Source organism: Amyelois transitella, chromosome 6 (assembly GCF_032362555.1).
Source record: "Amyelois transitella isolate CPQ chromosome 6, ilAmyTran1.1, whole genome shotgun sequence".
Lineage (NCBI taxonomy): Eukaryota > Metazoa > Arthropoda > Insecta > Lepidoptera > Pyralidae > Amyelois > Amyelois transitella.
In genome coordinates this window covers 6,929,773-6,949,374 of record NC_083509.1, presented here as the reverse complement: position 1 = coordinate 6,949,374, position 19,602 = coordinate 6,929,773, and positions in this window count along the sequence as shown.

Genomic DNA, 19,602 nt, shown 5'->3' with positions numbered 1-19,602 from the left:
AACAGATGACGCCACCTTCTCCATATTAAATTAATTTTAATCACAGTGTTAAGCAATACATAGTAAGTTTACGCACTGATATGGCGTGTAACCCTGGGTCTAAGTGTTTAATTACTCCGCCTTTGTTGTTATAAACAGTGCCACAAGCCGGCCCGCGGTCCGCATCTGTGGCGCCACACCGACATAAATTGCTGGCCAAACCTTCCTTGCAAAATAAATATAACATAGAGTAACCCTCGTCTTTGGCGAGCTTCATGGTTGAACAGACCATGGTACAAAGGTACCATATCGAAGTGGACACATCATATTGATTCCCGAACAACTTACGTACGTATTGTGATGTAAGTAGTAAGTAAGCTTTGAATTAGCTACTCGTATTGTTAGTAGTAGTAGTACATACATACATACATACATAAAATCACGCCTCTTTCCCGGAGGGGTAGGCAGAGACTACCTCTTTCCACTTGCCACGATCTCTGCATATTTCCTTCGCTTCATCCACATTCATAACTCTCTTCATGCAAGCTCGGCGGTTTCGGGTACTTTTGACCTGACCCTTGACCCTGAGTAGCTAATTCGTGACATTTTATGCCTACCTAAATTTATACTTATTACCTATGTAATAAATGAAATGTTATGCCAATACTTATGTTATCTACTTACAGTTATTTTTTATAGTCACATCGCTACCTCAATAGTGAAGTTTGCAATTTGTTATTTTACAGGCCCACTGCATTGTAATATGATTTTTTACAGATAGATTCTCGCAGTCAAAAGCATCAAAAATGATCCACAAACGACAGCAATCATACAATAACAAAACGACCACTCGTCCTTTTTAATGAGATATCCTTCTTTACTCTCTATAATCCCGTTATTCTGCCTAAGCAAATTCACCCGACCCCGTCTAATCTGACACTTTTAAATGGATTACTTTGGAAGTTAGTACGGACACAGATGCCATGGGGCTCAGACATTCTGAGCTGTCCTCGACTTGTCAGCCAATCCGGCTAAGTTTGTTCGGCACGTAACTACATTAACCTTTATCCGCCGTTAACATCTATCGCCGTAGGATAATGACGGCGTAACTGATTCGCTGGTAATGAAATAAAGCAGATATAGATTACAGAATTTTTTTATTCAGCATGCGTATTAGCTGCTTGTAGTTTATCTAATGTAATTACTTATTGTTTTTTGTTATATATGGGTAAGGCCGCCGAAATTGTCAATTTTTTTGTGTGACTTTTGGTCGCTTTTTGTCGAACTACCATTATGAAGATATACTCCATAAATTGTAAAGTATACCTTAAATATATGTTTACCATCGAAGAATAATATGATAGCCCCTACTGTTACTGTAATACCGGTGCAAAAATTCCAGATATAACTTGTTTGACGACAGTTTAAAATAAAAAAAGCGTTTTACTTTTGTGTTACATTTTTTTTTGTGTGACGAATTTATACCCATTGTTTTGATTAAAACTACCAAATAGCAAAACAAAGTATTAATATGGCATCACTGTTACCGACATATAAATGTAAAAAAGGCAGACAATGTTGTTTTGTCACAGGAGGCATTTTGAAAGTCCGTTACATAACTTGCTCTGATTGAATAAAAAATTTAAAATTGTGATTTTGAAGGTAAGTAACAGAGATTTGTTTATTTTTGTACCGAATTTCTATGCAAAGTGTTTTAAAGTGTGCGTGGAATCGCTCATAAGCGTCTAATTGTAATAAATAACCAAGTTATAACCAAAAAATATTTTAAATATTTTACTTTTGTGTTGCTTTTGTATGACATATGTGTTACGCTTGTATTACTTCTGTGTTATTGTAACACAAATTTACGTGTTGCGTAACACAATAGATTTGTAAAGCCGCATTCACATTGTGTGAATTGAAAGTCGTTTAGTTTAAATGGTGCTACCTACAATCTTCCGTTGAAATAATAATTATTGATGTTTGATTCCTCTCCGTCGTGCTTCTTCCAGCCAGATAAATAGGCAAACAGAAAAAATATAAGTCATTGTTTTGGTTGTAGGTATTGCGTTATTTGAGAGCCTTACTATCATTGAGAGAGTTAGTATCTCGTAACAAAAGTCTCGAACTTACTTCGAGGCTAACTCAATCTGTGTAATTTGTCGCGTATATATTTATTTATTTACTTTTTCATTACCTACTTTATTTTTACTACAGTTACTTACTTATATTCGTTAAGGTTATTTTAGTCACCAATCTGAAACGAACTTTACCCAAAATGTTCGTTGCTTTTGGGTTACATTTGTGTTATGGTAACTCAAAATGTCTTGTGTTACTTTTGTGATACAATTGACAATTTTCGCGGCCTGACCCATATACATACATACATAAAATCACGCCTCTTTCCCGGAGGGGTAGGCAGAGACTACCTCTTTCCACTTGCCACGATCCCTGCATACTTCCTTCGCTTCATCCACATTCATATTGTTATATATACAACAAACTAAATTTCGGCTTAATTTCAAAGTTTTCATTAAGGTATCTGCATTTTCATTTTATAAACGTAAAAACGGATATAAATAAATACATTTACAGTGCAAGAGCTTAACTGAACAAAATGAATCTCCAAATTTATATTATCTTAAAAGACTTCAATTTAAATGAGTTGGGTTGTATGAATCAAACTCATCAATCAAGTTCAATAATATATTAAAGCACCGTTCAAAAACCTATCGAAAGAGAATAATCAGCAATTCGTACAAGTTTTCCTCTTTCTAACTAACTTTCTTACGAATTCAGCTGGCGTATGTGAAGTAGGGCACATTCACCATCCATCTAACATAAACGGCAACAAAAAGTCCCGTCAGATCGGCCGGGATCACCCCTGACTGCCGACTAACGGGACTTAACGGGATAATCCCGTGATTAGGGAGGTCGACGCCACTCTCGCTCTCATTTGCTCAAACTTTCATGTTTAGGCGGAAATAAAATTTTATCTCACATTGTATCTCGATATTTGTACTCGTTCTGTTGTGCGCTGGTTTTCGAAAACATAAGATATAGATACTTATAAAAAAGATATTTCTTGCTTTGCTGTCATTGTGATTAAATGATAACTATGTAAGATATTGTGTGTGTATGTTTTTTTATGTAAACATACTTTGTACCATTATTTAAGGATGTATTGTGTCCAGAAATAAAAACATTATAAGAATAATTAACTATATATTGGTTAACATACATCTAGAGTCAGACGTTTTTAGTAGGACACATGAAACCGTTGGACCCCTGATTCTTAGATTATTTACATACTTACAAAGTTAGCTTACAAAACAACATTAAGTCATTTAATAATTCGAAGAACATTTCCGTGAGTTCATCATACTGACCCAGTGATTCATTAACTTTTGGAGGGTCCTCAAACTCGAAGTATCTATAATCGAGTGATAAAGCAATGGGGTAAAGACGTTTATCGCCAATCTTAGCTTAAGTCGTTAAAACACTCGTAAAAATAAAGTTTTAATTTGAACCTCCCTTAACATTTATTTGGATTTGGTATGTTTTATTAATATAATTAGAACTCAAAAATTGAGTTTATAAATATTGCCAATATTCATCATGTTCCCAATTAGGCTGTTACAAACTACGACAAAAACAAATTGTTAAGAAACATTTCAAATTTACCAGTAAAAATAATGAATGTTGTCCTATCTTTACATTGATAATAACATTTGTGATAAATATAAATATTACCCATAAAAAAATACTTTTAGGTATTGACGTGAAACAGTACATTTCATCATACATATCATAGAGAAAAAGTATCACAATATTTCGAAACAAACTGTCATAAAAAATATTTACCGAACTATTTGAAAAAAAATCCACGAAATCACTTTACAGCGACCGCGGCGGGATGGTGCTAGACAATTGATCGTGTCTGTTGTTTCACGGCGCCCAGTGGCGGCTTCAAATTGGAAAAGCCTTGATTGCCTGCATTCGAATCCGAACAAAACTGCTAACCACCTCTTTTCCACGATTCAAAAAGGCCGTATTGTATACTATTCGAACGTTGTTTTATGATAATGTTTAAATTTACGTTAGAATCTAATGTCACTGCTGAATTCTCCTAAACATAACGTTCTTTATAATGCGCATGTACTAATAAATTTACCACATTATTTTTATGTGTACCTAGATAAATGTCTTTAAACGGATATGATATAGAATAGGCCAAGTCGAACGTACTTTGATCAAATCGGAGACATTCTGGCAAAAGTTGAGGTCAAGAGTACCCGAAACCGACGTGATTGCATGAAGACAGTTATGAATGTAGATGAAGCGAAAAAAGTATACAGGGATCATGGCAAATGGAAATATGTCATCTCTGTCTACCCCTCCGCAAAAGGGGCGTGATTTGTATATGTGTGATATAGAATATTATTGAGGGTATTAGACATTCATACTCTTTAATTCGAACACATTTCTGAAAATGACAAGTTTTTTTACATATTCATATTCAACTTCCTTTATGTGATGTAATTAACACAAATTTCGTAAACAATTCATACGCAAGCATCTAATACCAACCTTCCGCTTTTCCACGAAATTTAATAATTAAACGTTCATATTAAAGTAGTTTCAGTTTAACTTACGCGGATGCTAGCTATTGTTTACTTCACAATATGGAACATATACTTATTGTTAATTACATCTAGCATAGATATTTTAGAAATTATGGTATCTACTCGTAGTTCTTCACCACGAACTGCCTGGCGAACACTTTCATTTTTTACAAAATTATGAATATCTCAAAAACTACTAAACCGATATTGTTGCCCAGCAAACTTGAAAACTCTATTGACAGATTCTATATAACTTGCCAGATAGCGAAGAAAAAATAAAGTGTGCCAGCTACTTCACTTCCGACACAGATTATTAAAGTCAATCAAGAGAAAGGCTTCTTAACAAGACATTCTTCCTTTAGGGGATGGGCTAGCATCAATCCCATAAATATAAGCTATCCTGACTGATATATAACTGAACATGACCTTCGAGTTTTTTCATGACTTTTGGCTGTATCTTCCCCGTAAAGGCTAAAGACGTGATATGTGTACGTGTTAATAATACATAGTTATTAAAATCATATCAGAGTCTAACACGTTCATACAAGAAACAACTTACATATAAGGTAAGGCTTACAAACTATTCTAGATATACATTAAAACCTATTGCGGTTTCTGGCTCCAAAAAGTTGGATTCATTCCATAAAGGATAGCAACGCAGCTTTCTATTGTCGGCAGATTTGAGCATAAAATGTTCTTCACTCCATAAAAGAATTAAACCGGTTAGAAATGTTAACATTAGGCATTAAGACATTCTGATTAAATGAACCTTTGTTGACCTGCAGCTTTATCAGCATACATTTAAACTAGGTTTTTTCTTTGACTTATATGTATGAAGGATAAATCTTGCAATTTAAACTTGACCATCTTTGTCCAATTCAGTTAAAAAAATATTATGCTGATACAGTGCTGATGACAGACGCATGAATATGATAAGCACAACCAGATAATGACTCTGTCATCGCGTGATTCTGTCATCACGCGACTCCATCATCTGGTGACCCTGTCATTACGCGACTCTGTCATCACGTAACTCCGTCTTTATGTCACAAAGGTACCAATCGACCACAACGATTCTAAAACAATCGATGTATGATGAAGAAATTATTTAGTTATATTATTGTTGATTAGACGAAATAGCTCTCAAATATTTACGAGAACAGTGTCGAACACAATATGTAATGAAAAAGACTTATGATTTCGTTTGAAGATCTGGACAAAGGTGCGCTCAATGAGATTATCTTAACAAAGGAATTGGATCCAGAGAGCTTGACATAAACAGGGACTACATGAATACACAACACCAAAGTATTATCTGTATACGTATGGGATGAACACTCTTATCCCTTACACCGTTTGAACAGAATAAAGATGAATTCGCTAATGTCTACTAGGAAAAAGGAATTTTGAATGCAAACTCTTCTTTGCCATTATCTTGTATGAATAAATAGATACAATTGAAAGATAGTTTAAACAACTCATAATGTAACGTATGGTTCTTTATACGTCTCATTGAAACAAGAATTTTAAATATCTAAGTCAAAAACAACACTTGCGCTATAAAGGCAGGTCGACGTCTATTTGTCAAGCATTTTATGTTTAAAATTATAGCATACAACTATTGTAATGTACGTGTGATGCAAGGAATTAAAGAAGATATTAATCTTATACACTAGAGGCTGCATCTTAAGGTTTTCTTACCAGTTTCGCACTAGTGATAGACTAAGGTAAGATTCACCAATGACCACAAGAGACAGCTGGTTAAAAAAATTGTTAGATCATTCATTAGGTAAAATAATGATCATTTTTAACATTTCCATTTTGAAATTGCCTCCTTTGATGAAACAAAATTAATTCCCTAAAGAGAGTTACCGATGCTGCAACGTCACTTCGCCTCGTATTATAAAATATGCAGATAAGTTACGGGAATTGATTCAGGGCACAAAGGAGGCGAGCAAACTGTCTATAGGCGGGCCGGATTTCGGCAGTAATTTCCCGGGAGGGCCGACACCACCTTTATCTCATGACACCGGAAATGTTTTGAATAACTACACATTAGACTTTAAGTAACCCGAAATTATTTTTGGAAAAGGTTTAATTGTTTCATCAAAACGATAAAAACAGAGTCGCGTAACTTTTTGCATTTCGAAAAAATGTATCACGCTATATTTCGGACGAACCATTGGACCAAAACCGAGTTTTCAAGAGAAAACTCGGAGTTGCGTACATACTATTCTTTTGAAGTAATTCTCAATTAAAGATGTTATTAAATAACTAATGCGAATGTAAAGTTAGTTAATTATTTTATTAAGTAAACTACTTAATTAGCACTTAAGCACGTTACGTAAACTGATTATTAATATCACTTTATTTAAGAGCAAAGATTAATTTCAGATATTAACAACAAAGTTTCAGTGCAGAAACGCTGACATTATTCGTTTTAATAAGACACATCACTGATTATGCAGACGACATATCGCTTATTCCACTTACTGTAATTAAGCCATTAAAAGTTAGCTTGAAGCAAATTCGCACTACACGTCACGTCACCATTAAGGCGAACATAGCTGCCAGCAGACATTTGAGACTAACTTTTAGCAAAAGTCTATTAATCTAAAAGTTTTCATTATATGTTTAAACTTGGAACTTTCAGTAATTATTTTAGTTATTTTTTTGAATACAGATAGCAAAATAATTAACCAAAATTATGCGCTTTGGCAAACCTCACAAATTATTTTTGATTGAGATTAGATTTATCACGCTTACACATTAAGTTTGTTGACTCTACGTATATGCTACTTGACTTACCTTTACAACAAAAGGTTCTTCCACTTATGTCGTAGGTACCTATTACCCGTTTCCATATTTTTTAGTTCTCATAATTTTATATACACACTCGCTATTTGTTTAAAAGTCTTAGTCATCTTTTCCTTATATATATAAATTTATACTTATACACATATAAATTATTTAAATTCAATGTACTTAGGTAGGTTTACTACAAAAACCCTATTACAAAAGTCAAGTTAGCTCTATGCCCCTTTTGGTAGCAGTAAGCACCTTAAGGGAAATAGTAATGGCAAAGCGCGCTGGCTGCGACCACGACGAACTTTTATTCATTAGTAAGCCTCGACTATTATCGCAGCTAAACATTTGAATTGCTACTTTTATTGCAACGCTTAAGCGAAATTTATTCATTCCATGTTCCTTATTGTAACGATGCTGTACAATTGTTTCCTCAAGTCATACAATGTTGGACAACATTAAATATAGCAGTAGTACAAAAGTTGATTATGCAATTATATTGTAAAGGGTGACCGTAATTATGCTATAACATACAAAACCAGGCTAAGCATAGGAGCAATGTGTATTTTACAGTCCTCAAACAAAGACATATTGGTAGAAAGTAGTTTGTCATTATAAAACTTAAATAAGCTGTAACTAAAGTCTTATTTTTGCTTGTCACAATTCACAAAAGACAGAATGTAAGTTATACTTGATATGCTAAGAAAAATGACAAAGGTTTTACAATCTGCCTGTACTACTCTGAGCCATGAAATGTGACTGTTTAATTCCCATGTATCAAACTGCAACCTCGGTGTTTAATTACCGATAGTTTTATTACAAAACTACTAAGAAAATACGTCATAATACCTTGGATTTGAGAGGTAATTTAACTTGAAGATTTGTTTTACTCAGCTCTTGTAGCTGACGGGCGAGACAGCGTGGTTCAACTCGCCTTTATAACTTAGGATTCTTTGTGAGTAACGTCACTGCGTAATTGAATTAAATTATCCTTCTGAAATTTTTAACGACGAAGCTTATATATCTACTACTACCTGTTCTGTTATTATTTTTTGCAAATAAGTAAGCTGTTTCAAGTGGTAACATTTAAAAACAATATGAAATATTTGACTAAATCTCGCGAGATCCAAATTAAAGTTAAAGTATAAAATAAGTCGACCAATAAAGGCTAGAAATGAAAAATCTTTAAATTTTTTGAAAACTTGTGAAAATGACGACAAAATAAAGCCATTTATTTAACACCAAATAGTTCACGTAGAGCAACAACGCTAAACGATGCTGCACGACACACGCCAAAACTCGAGAAGGTGGTATGCATTCCAAGTGGCAGCAGGTGTACCGGCTCACTTTGCAAAATTCCCAACAAACCGGGCCGTCCCAACTTCACTTACTAAATTATCAGAACATACCCAGTAACTTTGATCATTATGGAGACACGCATTACTCAAGATTGATGATCAACATATCAAAGTTACGTAAACGTTGTGCCGCTATTAGTATAACTAATAAGATACGTCGTTTATTTGCGTAGAGATGATGTTCTTAGGCCACAGAGAAATATTATTTTTTGCTTCTCTGTAGTTAGAACAACAACATACAGCTAAAAAACTAAATAGTTAGTCGCCTTTTACGTCATCCATAGGAAAGAGATGGAGTGGTCCTATTATTTTTGTATTGGTGCCGGAAACCACACGGTAGAGAACGAAAAGTTTAAAATAATGAAACACATGCTATTACAAGAAAATGTTAATTAATACCTACATATATATTTGTGGGAAGAAAATATTTTTTTACAGCATCTCATATTTTCCTCATAAAATATTTGATTATCATCGCTTACTAACATCAAGTACCTAATCCTAAAATCCTATTATAATCTATTCAAACTTTACAAATCCAATTTCAAACTTTCAAGCAATTTCTGTGTAAATAGTTACATAATTATTATTCAACTTTATGTTTATATCAGCGAAATCTTTACTTTCAATGTTCGCCAATTAGGTACGTTATTAGTCCATTTTTTATTTCAGCACTCCGTGTCTTAAGAAAATCTTTTTTTATCCTTTCTGAAAAGTTTAGTTAGTTTTGATACCTATTTGATTATTTTATAATACATGCCAAATACATACATATATTAAATACATAAACAAGAATGATATAACATGTAATTTGTTAACATCATCGTGGCTTTCCGTCCAAACTGTACTCTTTGTAGAACACGCTTGGCTAACAAAAAGACGGCTAAATGATGTTGACTCCCTGACTCTCGGAAGGCCCCATATTATTGGAATTAATGACAGCAAAAAATAGGTCTATCTTGTGTTTTTCCATGCTTAAATCTCCTATTAGGTAAATGTGTGTTTACATAATTAGTGTGAAAAGTGTTTTCAGCTTTTTTCACGACTTGACGCACTTATTAGATTTAATAAGGACCAAGCAAGTACTTTTTCAAATAAATTCATATTTATTTATTTTAAAAAAACAATCAACATTGTGTCGAAATTTGTCTAAAATGAACAAATGCATAAATATTATGGACTTCTCAAGACAATTTACCTATGTGAGTGTCATCGCTTGTTTTGTTTGATGATACTAAAATGCGAAACAGATACTATAAATAGCCAAAACCTTATTAATATTGCTTACAAAACCATCAAGTCTACATTGTGCCGATGCCCTTAAACTTAGTAAGTTGTAAATCCCACTGTTGACTTTTGCCGGCATCTTGGCGAGATAGAAGCCTCGGGGCGTTTCCAACTCAGCTCCATGTCAGCGCCCTATCAGACAGCTTAACTAGATCCTTTTCTTCAGCCCAGACGGTTTTTACTTAATTTTTGTTCTTGTAACTAAATGGATATTTATTTTTTAGTTTTTTTTACCCAAAGCTGAGCATTCATAAATGTTGATATAACCAGTTTATAAAGATATTGTAATCTTGTCACTTAATTTCAGCTGAAAGAAGGGAATCTTATAAAAATATTGACTATAAATCATGTATGTAGTACGAGTAAATAAATACATACATAAAAATCACGCCTTTTTCCCGGAGGGGTAGGCAGAGATTACCTCTTTCCACTTGCCACGATCTCTGCATACTTCCTTCGCTTCATCCACATTCATAACTCTCTTCATGCAAGCTCGGCGGTTTCGGGTACTTTTGACCGGACCCTTTACCAGGACGTCCTTAATTTTATCAAGATACGTTCGTCTAGGTCTTCCTACTCCGACCTTTCCCTCCACACTCTCTCACACTCTTGTATATCTGCTTAGTCAACCTGCTTTCATTCATCCTCTTCACATGACCGAACCATCTTAACATACCCTTTTCTATTCCTGTAACTACATCTTCTTTCACATCACAACATTCCCTTATCACGCTGTTCCTTATCCGGTCATTCAATTTCACACCCATCATACTCCTTAACGCTCTCATTTCCACTGCATTTATTCTGCTTTCGTGCTTCCTTTGCCATAACCAACTTTCACTCCCATACATTAATGTCGGGACCAACACGCCCCTATGCACAGCCAGTCGAGCCTTTTTGGATAGTTTCTGACTGCTCATAAAGGCATGCAAAGCTCCATTCACCATGTTCCCCGCGTTCACTTTCCTTTCAATATCACTATCACACTTGCCATGTGATGTAAACTTTGATCATAGATATTCAAACTCTTTCACTTCCTCAACATTTTTGAGTAAGTAAAGTGGTCAAAATCAACACAACCAAAATTTCACTGTTTAATTTCACCCCAATTTTGAAACTGAAGTAACATTAAACTATCCTGCTGAAGGCCTTTGTGCTTCACGTCACAATTTACATCATATTTACATAGCATAGGTGTCAATCAGGTGTTTGTTTATACGTTTGGGGGTGGTGAAAGGGGGGTGCCTTTCGTATGCTGAAACAAGGCTGGCGACTGCTCACGAACTCAAACATACTATAATGAATTAAGTTACCAACTCTCACGTAGTTGAACCTCAACCTTATTTATGTTATACTTATGCCCCTCCATGGACCGTATTAAATTATTACTCAATAATTTTGAAGATCTAAAAAAAATATTATAAACACACAGGCGTGTGTTTGTATCTCATTAATTATTTCATTTTATTTTTATCAAAGTGTTTCATGTGTCTGACTCCTAAAATGAACCTGATAGTAAGGACTCCTAAAATAAACCTAATTTAAGGGTCTAAGGTAAATACTTGGAATGAAATCAGAAATGATTAAAAGGTAACCGCTGCCGACATAACTTTTAATGGATTAAAACACCACAATAATATCTCCTCAAACAATATTTAAATAATCTTCGATTAGAACCGTAACGGATCGACTTAATTAAACTTCATTCGTAATTAATTTACTTTGATTTTGCGACAGATTGATTCTTAACTTAAGCGTTTAATTTTTAACTTACATTAAGATTACTGAAATAAGTAGATACATAAAAAATAATTAGCATATACCTGTTTTCACTTTTTATTTTTAAGAACAGAGACTTCGTTAGTAGTTTCTAATGTGCATTGATAATTTGAGAAGCAAGATTTGAGAGCTCCAAGTGACTCTTTCAAGTCGCGTAAGATCTCGTTTATATCACGTTCCCGCGGGAATCTCTAGAATCCTTTTCTTGATACCTAATTTATTACACCTTCCAAAAGAGCATAAATGCAGAATTCAGCTTTATATACACAGTTATTTTCTGTACTTTGTTTGTCAAGCCACTTTGAACTAGACGAACTGAATGTGAGATTCAAATATGCTAGCCCGTCGCCTGGAGGTACTCACAAATTTTATTAATTTATCATAATTAATAACTTTTCACGAATACAACATAAACGTACCTTATAATTAAATTTAGATCCACATTTATCTGATTAAGCATTTAAAAAGCAAGGGTAATAACAAAAACCAACATCGATCGCTAACGAGAGGCGTAACGCGATCACCATCAATTAGTGACAGGTTGATTGAATGATTGGTCGGAATGCGGACCTGATTGAGACTCCACACATTAAATTAAACGAATGAAAACCGATGTGATCGTCAAAATAGTTCCGAATATCGAAGTTGTATTAAATTCTACATTAATACTATTTGCTAATTTCAAATATTATCTACCTACTGGTTGTCATGATCACCAGTCTTGTAGATACGATGCCAAAATCAATTACCTTTTAAACTCAAAACAATAGCGAAGGAATTTTAAAATTATGCGGTTATTTTTACGATAATGTTTATTTCAAAAGCATACCAATATATTAATTTTAATTAAAACATGTACCAAAAAACAACAATGAGCAACAATATTTCAGATTCAAATAAACAAATCTCTATTGCAGTGTTTATCACAATATTATTCGTAAAATATTGAGCGCGAAACAATGCGACGCAGCTGCCTTGATTGCGGACCATGCGAACATTCGCGAACAACTGTCACAATTATTTGAATAAATTCCGAACGAAAATAATCATAAAAAGGATATACGAGTAATATTACCTAAAATAAAGTTAAAGTTTTATGAAATTCGTACAAAGCCTGCCATTTACAATTACTGTATATAAAATTTTAATTTCATAAACAGAAAGTACCTACTTTAATCTTAATAAGACACCTTAATGAGTACACCAGGAGGTTTGAAAATTTCATAAATCAATAAATAAGGCCTTTCCGTTATTCTGTTATCCTCTCAAAAAAATTTCTTACCCTATTCATGTAATAGTCCAAAATTTTACATAACTTTAAGGTTTAAAATTTATTATATCGCCCAATTCAATCTTCAGAACCTGAGTCTCGAATAAAATTTATTTCACAGGTCAGGGGAAAACATTGCCTTTTTGTGAGGAGATAACTCAAAATATAACGGATTTGCGTAAAATATGTGAAACCTTTTGTATGCTAATACGATCCCATTGTTCGGAGATTGAATTTTCGGGCTATCATGCTTAAGAATTATTCATAACAGATAGGTTACAGTTGTTATGATTATTCGCAAGACCAATGGAAGGTGAAACGATATAAACCAACAACATGCAATCCAGAACTTCATACCAAGGCATTTTCCCAAATGTCACACAAGTATTTAAAAACAGGCCAAGTGCATGTCGGCCTCGCGAAGTGTTCCGTACCATTATCTATAAAAAGTTGCCTTTATTGTTGTTTTAAAATTTAACATACAACTTAATTTTCTGTGACAATTTTAAGCGTGTACCTGTAACCGTTTTGAGCAAAAATATAATAATACATTTATAAATTTTGGGGGCCCAAATTTATTTTAATGATTTTTTTTATTTATTATTTTAGCGCCAAAGACGGACAGACACACACACAGTTTTTAACTTTTAGGTACAGAACCATAAAAACCATATATATTATTTTTCGTGGCTTACTTCGATTATACTATCCTAGCAGACCAGCACAAATTAATTCACTTTTTCCTCCTTAAAAAAAGCAGTTAAAAATGCAAAGTTATAGAAAATTATTTAAAACTATGCAAAGTGACAAAATTAATTAATGTTGTGGATATATAATGTAATAAGGGAGCTGTTTCTTATTTTAGGACTTTGGAAGGGTAGGGACTACATCTTTTCACTTGCCACGATCCCCGCATACTTCTTTCGCTTCAACCACATTCATAACTCTTTCGTTTCGGGTACTCTCGGCCTATTTCATACAAAAAGTGTTCATTAAAACGACTCATGATACTATTTTTACCTTAACATTTTTGAGAATAGTGCGATGAATATATCAAACTCTTTAGTTTTCCTCTTTTCGTTTAAAACATTTTTCGAACTTCCGACATTTGAAACACTATTTTGAAAGCAGTATGCTATCCATACAAAAGATACGTTTATGACAGAACTGTTGCAATAGCTACTCCAATTTCAGAAGCGAGCTGCAAACTCCACGTACCTATTTCTCATGCATAGCTGAACCAGTAATTGTGTCCGAAATAATAATGTGCATGTATATAGTTGACGTTAGTATTATATTTAAAGACTTACACAGCTATTTTAGAATCCCATTCTCTTCTTTTGTTTTTTTCTTTTTATAAAAATGTTTTATTTTTCGACTAGAAATAACAAAGCATATAACACAGTTAGTTATCAAGTAGAAAGGATTACATTGAAATTAAAAGCATATTTTTAAATAACACATTGGCTAGGGAAAGATTTTTCGATTGCTTGAACAAATGCTATATTATAATATATACATACTTAGATAAACAATTTATGGATTTTAAGTAGGTAATAATAGGATGAATGAAAACAGGTTGACTAAGCAGATATACATGGAGAGTGTGGAGAGAAAGGTCGGAGTGGGAAGACCTAGACGAACATATCTTGATCAAATTAAGGACGTCCTGGTAAAGGGTCAGGTCAAAAGTACCCGAAACCGCCGAGCTTGCATGAAGAGAGTTATGAATGTGGATGAAGCAAAGCAAATATGCAGAGATCGTGGCAAGTGGAAAGAGGTAGTCTCTGCCTACCCCTCCGGGAAAGAGGCGTGATTTTATGTATGTATGTATGTATAAACAATTTATTACGAATAAATTATAACTAAATAGATACGGTTTAGCTTGATACATTAACAGAATACCGTAATGTGACCACGAAATGTGGAACAAAGTGCAAAAACGACAGACTAAAAAGGGGGCACCATTTGGGAAGGCCCCGCACGTCTGCCGAGCCGCGGAAATTGAAACTTTATATTTGAGCGCACTTTATCTGACCCACGAACCTGGAACCTCTCTTGTGGAAAATCCTTAGTCGAAATAAAATAAAACGCGGGCGAATTTCCTCAATACTTCCTACAGATGTAACGCGATTTTCACGGCGATTTGTGAAATGTATGTTGTAGCTGCTAAGTTCTATAATGCTTTATACTCCGAGGAGCAGTAAAATGGTTATTTGCTCACGTAAACTTATCATTCTGCAGCTTAAGCCAGGTTTTAATTTTTAAGCTTTTGACTTAATGTTTTTCTTAAATGTGTTGAAGAAACATTTATTTGAGCCCGCACATCTAATTTGTTTTTGAGTTTCACATGTGACTGCTGAAGGATGTTCTTATGGTAAGGGAAAACGGCTTTTAAAACACATTTAGTAGCAGCTGTGTCCAGTAGAAGTAAGGTTCAATAAGCGCCTAAATTGTTTGATTTTTGCAACCCTCTGTCTTACCTTATTCAGGTTCGTGGTCATAGGCGCACCTGGACCTCTCCAGAGAACTAAATACACAACTGAGACTAAAGCAACGAGTTCGATAAAATATATCTAGAACCCTGTTATGTATTATGTTGTGGCATAGCGATCAACTTACATAAACAATAGCTTTATTAGCCCTTAACAGATTACTGTTTATTTATATCGGTTCGTATCCTGTGCCTTTAAACGCAGTAGTCGTAAATTAAAGGGGTGTTATTCTCTAAGTGCGCGAACGTTGTCATTTACTGCTCTCGACCGATCGATAGTTTCGCGAGTGTTACATGGATTTATTATGGACGGATACCTCTACAATGTTGTTTTATTAATTTTCAGATCTGTTATACTATTATTATTACAAATTATTAAACTGGCTTTTGTTAAACTTATATTACTGATCTTTCAATAAATTAATTCATTTTTAACTTACTAGGTACTTTATGTATTTAATGCAATGAAATTTAAATTAGTAGTCAAGTAATAAGTACTTTTAATTTTAAATACGAACTGTATCAACAAAGATTATTTTACTATTGTTTGTATCGATATACAGGTGTCTTGGTTGCAGTCGCGAGTGTAACAAATAAGAAGAAATCGAGTTTTGCGGAACAACAGCACTTCTAGTCCTCTATACATTATTGACATGAGAATTGATCCCGCCCTCACACGTGGTGTGCATTCAGAGGATTTGCTATAAATATTTACACAAAATTTACGAGTTACTGCTACAAAGGGCGGGCCCTTGATACCGGAGGTTTTTGTTTCGGAATACAATTATTAGAGCCGAACAAAGCTATCAGGCATAATGAAACGAAAAGAAACGTTACGTCCCTCACAAACAAAGCGTAGAGGGAAACCGTGAAAATGCGTACATTTCGACGTAACGTTATTGTACGGTTAACAATGTTAATCTATATAGGAGTCGTTAATAAAGACATATTTGTTCCGAAAACAAAGAAGTCAATTCTTTGTTTCGAAAATAAAGTTGAATAATAATAATATACATACATACAATTACGTAAATATACCTTACAGGGTAAACAGAGCCAACAGACTTGAAAAGTCTAAAAGATCACGTTCACCTGTATGGCTTACTGATGAATTGAGATTCAAATAGTGAGAGGTTGCTGGTGCATCGCCATCGCCTAGAAGAAGAATCTCAAGTTTATTAGCCATTTCCTTAGTTGCCTTTTACGACATCCATGGGAAAGATATGGAGTGTTCCTATTCTCAAGTGCCGGGAACCAAACGGAACTTAGAACTTAGAACAGTTCCTAGCAAATAATAATACCTACATGTTTTAAACAATCACGTTTTCAGATTCCGATAAAAAAGAAAAAATTGTTAGGTCTAAATGAATGAATTGTTAAAATATAATACTAGACTAGAACTAGCAAAAGATATATCTATTCTTAAACTAAGTTGGCCGCTGGCAGTTTCTTTAAGTCAATGCCCTACATTAGGTATTTAACCGAAGTTTGCCTGGGAGTGGAATTTTAAAATATTAATAATTAGAAATGAACAAACAATTAGTATAATAATTGAAAATACTTAAGATTTATAAACAAAGATGTGCGTAATTGGCTACAGCATAATTAACTTTTGATGTCTGTTTAGATTAGGCAAGTATACAAGAGCCATAGGAAGTTAATAAAATCGACAAAGTTTTGATCCCTCTGTCCTTAATCCCTTCCCGATGTCGCTCTGAATTTTATATAACTTTCGTAAGATATAATCTTCTGCTAACTAATTCCGTTGAAATTGAGTTGAACTTTAAAACAAACAATTGTATTTAAACCAAAGTTCAGATGAAGTCAAAGATAACATTAACTATTTGTAAAAATGTACATGGATCCATACTTAATTATTTTAATTTCTTTTGCTTAATTTTATATATCATTATCAATTTATATTTTCGATAAAATCACTTGCTCTATGCTTCTCTTTTTTTCTCAAACAAGTGGTTGGCAGAGCAATCAATCTCGAAAAGGCGGGTAAGCCACGTTTAGCTACATGGCTAATTGATGGAATTGGATTAAAATTGTGACAGAAGAAACTTAAAAGAAGAATCATATAACACTAGCGTCAACTATCATAGCATCAAACCAATAACAAAACATAAAACCTGAAGCATACAGAAATAAACCTGTACAACTAAAATGACATGCCTCAACGTTCCCAGCTCTAGTTTCCTATTCAAATACATCTTGTAAAAGTATTTGCGCCGCTGTCTTTTTCACCGGCTCCGCGAGCGTACAAATCTCCTTCGGAAGATACTAACCGAATCCAGATTCCAGGTGTCGGGACAATGCAATTCTGGGGAACAAATCGCGTAGTCGCGTCCTCCCACTCTTGTCGTTGGTAGGTATGTATTTCCCTGTTATAAATTGATAATATTACAGATATTCTTTATGTGCCGTGTGGTTCCCGGCACCAATACAAAAAAGAATAGGACCACTCCATCTCTTTCCCATGGATGTCGTAAAAGGCGACTAAGGGATAGGCTTACAAACTTGAGATTCTTTTTTTTAGGCGATAGGCTAGCAACTTGTCACTATTGGAATCTCAATTCTATCTTAAAGCCAAATAGCTGAACGTGGCCTATCAGTCCGCTCAGGACTGTTGGCTCTGTCTACCCCGCAAGGGATATAGACGTGATTATATGTATGTATGTATTCTTTATGTCTACCTACATATTGTCGTAAAAGGTGACTCATGGAAATGCTAATAAACTTGAATTTCTTTTTTTAAGGGGATGGGTTAGCAACCTATTACTATTTTTCTATTTTCAATCTCAATTCCATCATATTGCCATACAGCTCAAGATGGCTTCTTAGTTTTTCAAGACTATTGGCTCTGTCTGCCCCCCAAGAAAAAATTGATGTGGTAATATAGGTATATGTCTGCATTCATATACGCATCAACTTAGTTTAATTTTATAGCCCGGTTGGTAAAATCTTGGAAAAGCTGTACTGTAGTTTCAGGAAACTATTTATGTAGGTATGTCTCCGTTCTAACTTTACTTTTAAAAGCATTGACTATTTATTATTATTTTATTTTTTTATGATTTATTACTTGAGCTTTACTCATGTAAAACTTTGAAAAGAATAATTGCCTAAATAATGTATTGCATTGCGTAATCAAAGTACCTATCGGTGTACGAAATTGTAGCAAATTTTGTCCTCAGTACAATAGTGAAAAAGCATCACACATACCAACATTTATTGTTCAAGATTTAAATGTAAATTAAAATCATCACAATTTTCGAACACAAAGCTTACTTACTCTCTGCTATATGACAAGACATCGCAATCTACCGTGTATTAAATTTTCACATACACTTTATAAATTTTAAGATAAACGCCTTTAGTTTTCCTTTGATGGATATTTTACACATTTCACGTAGTAATATTGGGACAGGAATCCGTAAAATATCAATGTACCTATGTACATGCAAGAAATAAATATTTTATTTGTTTTAAAGTTGCTACGTAGTTGAGAAACTTCTATGCCTTCATTATTCTGAGTCCAGGTCCCGCCGCGCTGTTCCCTACTGACGGGTAACTAATGCCTGTCTAGTGAACTATGAATCGAATGTAGTATTGCTGTGCTTATTCACTACCAACGAATCGCCACTCGGAGCAAAGGTCAGGTGTTGTATACAAAGAAAACGCTACGGCTCATTTGTCTTCAAACAATAATGGAACTGTTTATCTTATTGAAGAATATTTTTTATTTAAAAAGCGTTTTATACTACGTACGGATTCAAAAAATTATTAACATCCTATTCATGTTTAATTTCAATTTAAGCGAGAGCACCATATATTTTACCATGCCAAGCTCTCTAACTAACAAGCTATGAAAATTTTTGTTGCATCAATCATAGACAATGTTACTAAAATGAATTTAATGAACTCACTATGCCTTTGTTGCAAATTATATAAAAAAAATGCTTCTTCAGTCATGCATCAAACTTCCTTTCAAAAAGAGGTTTG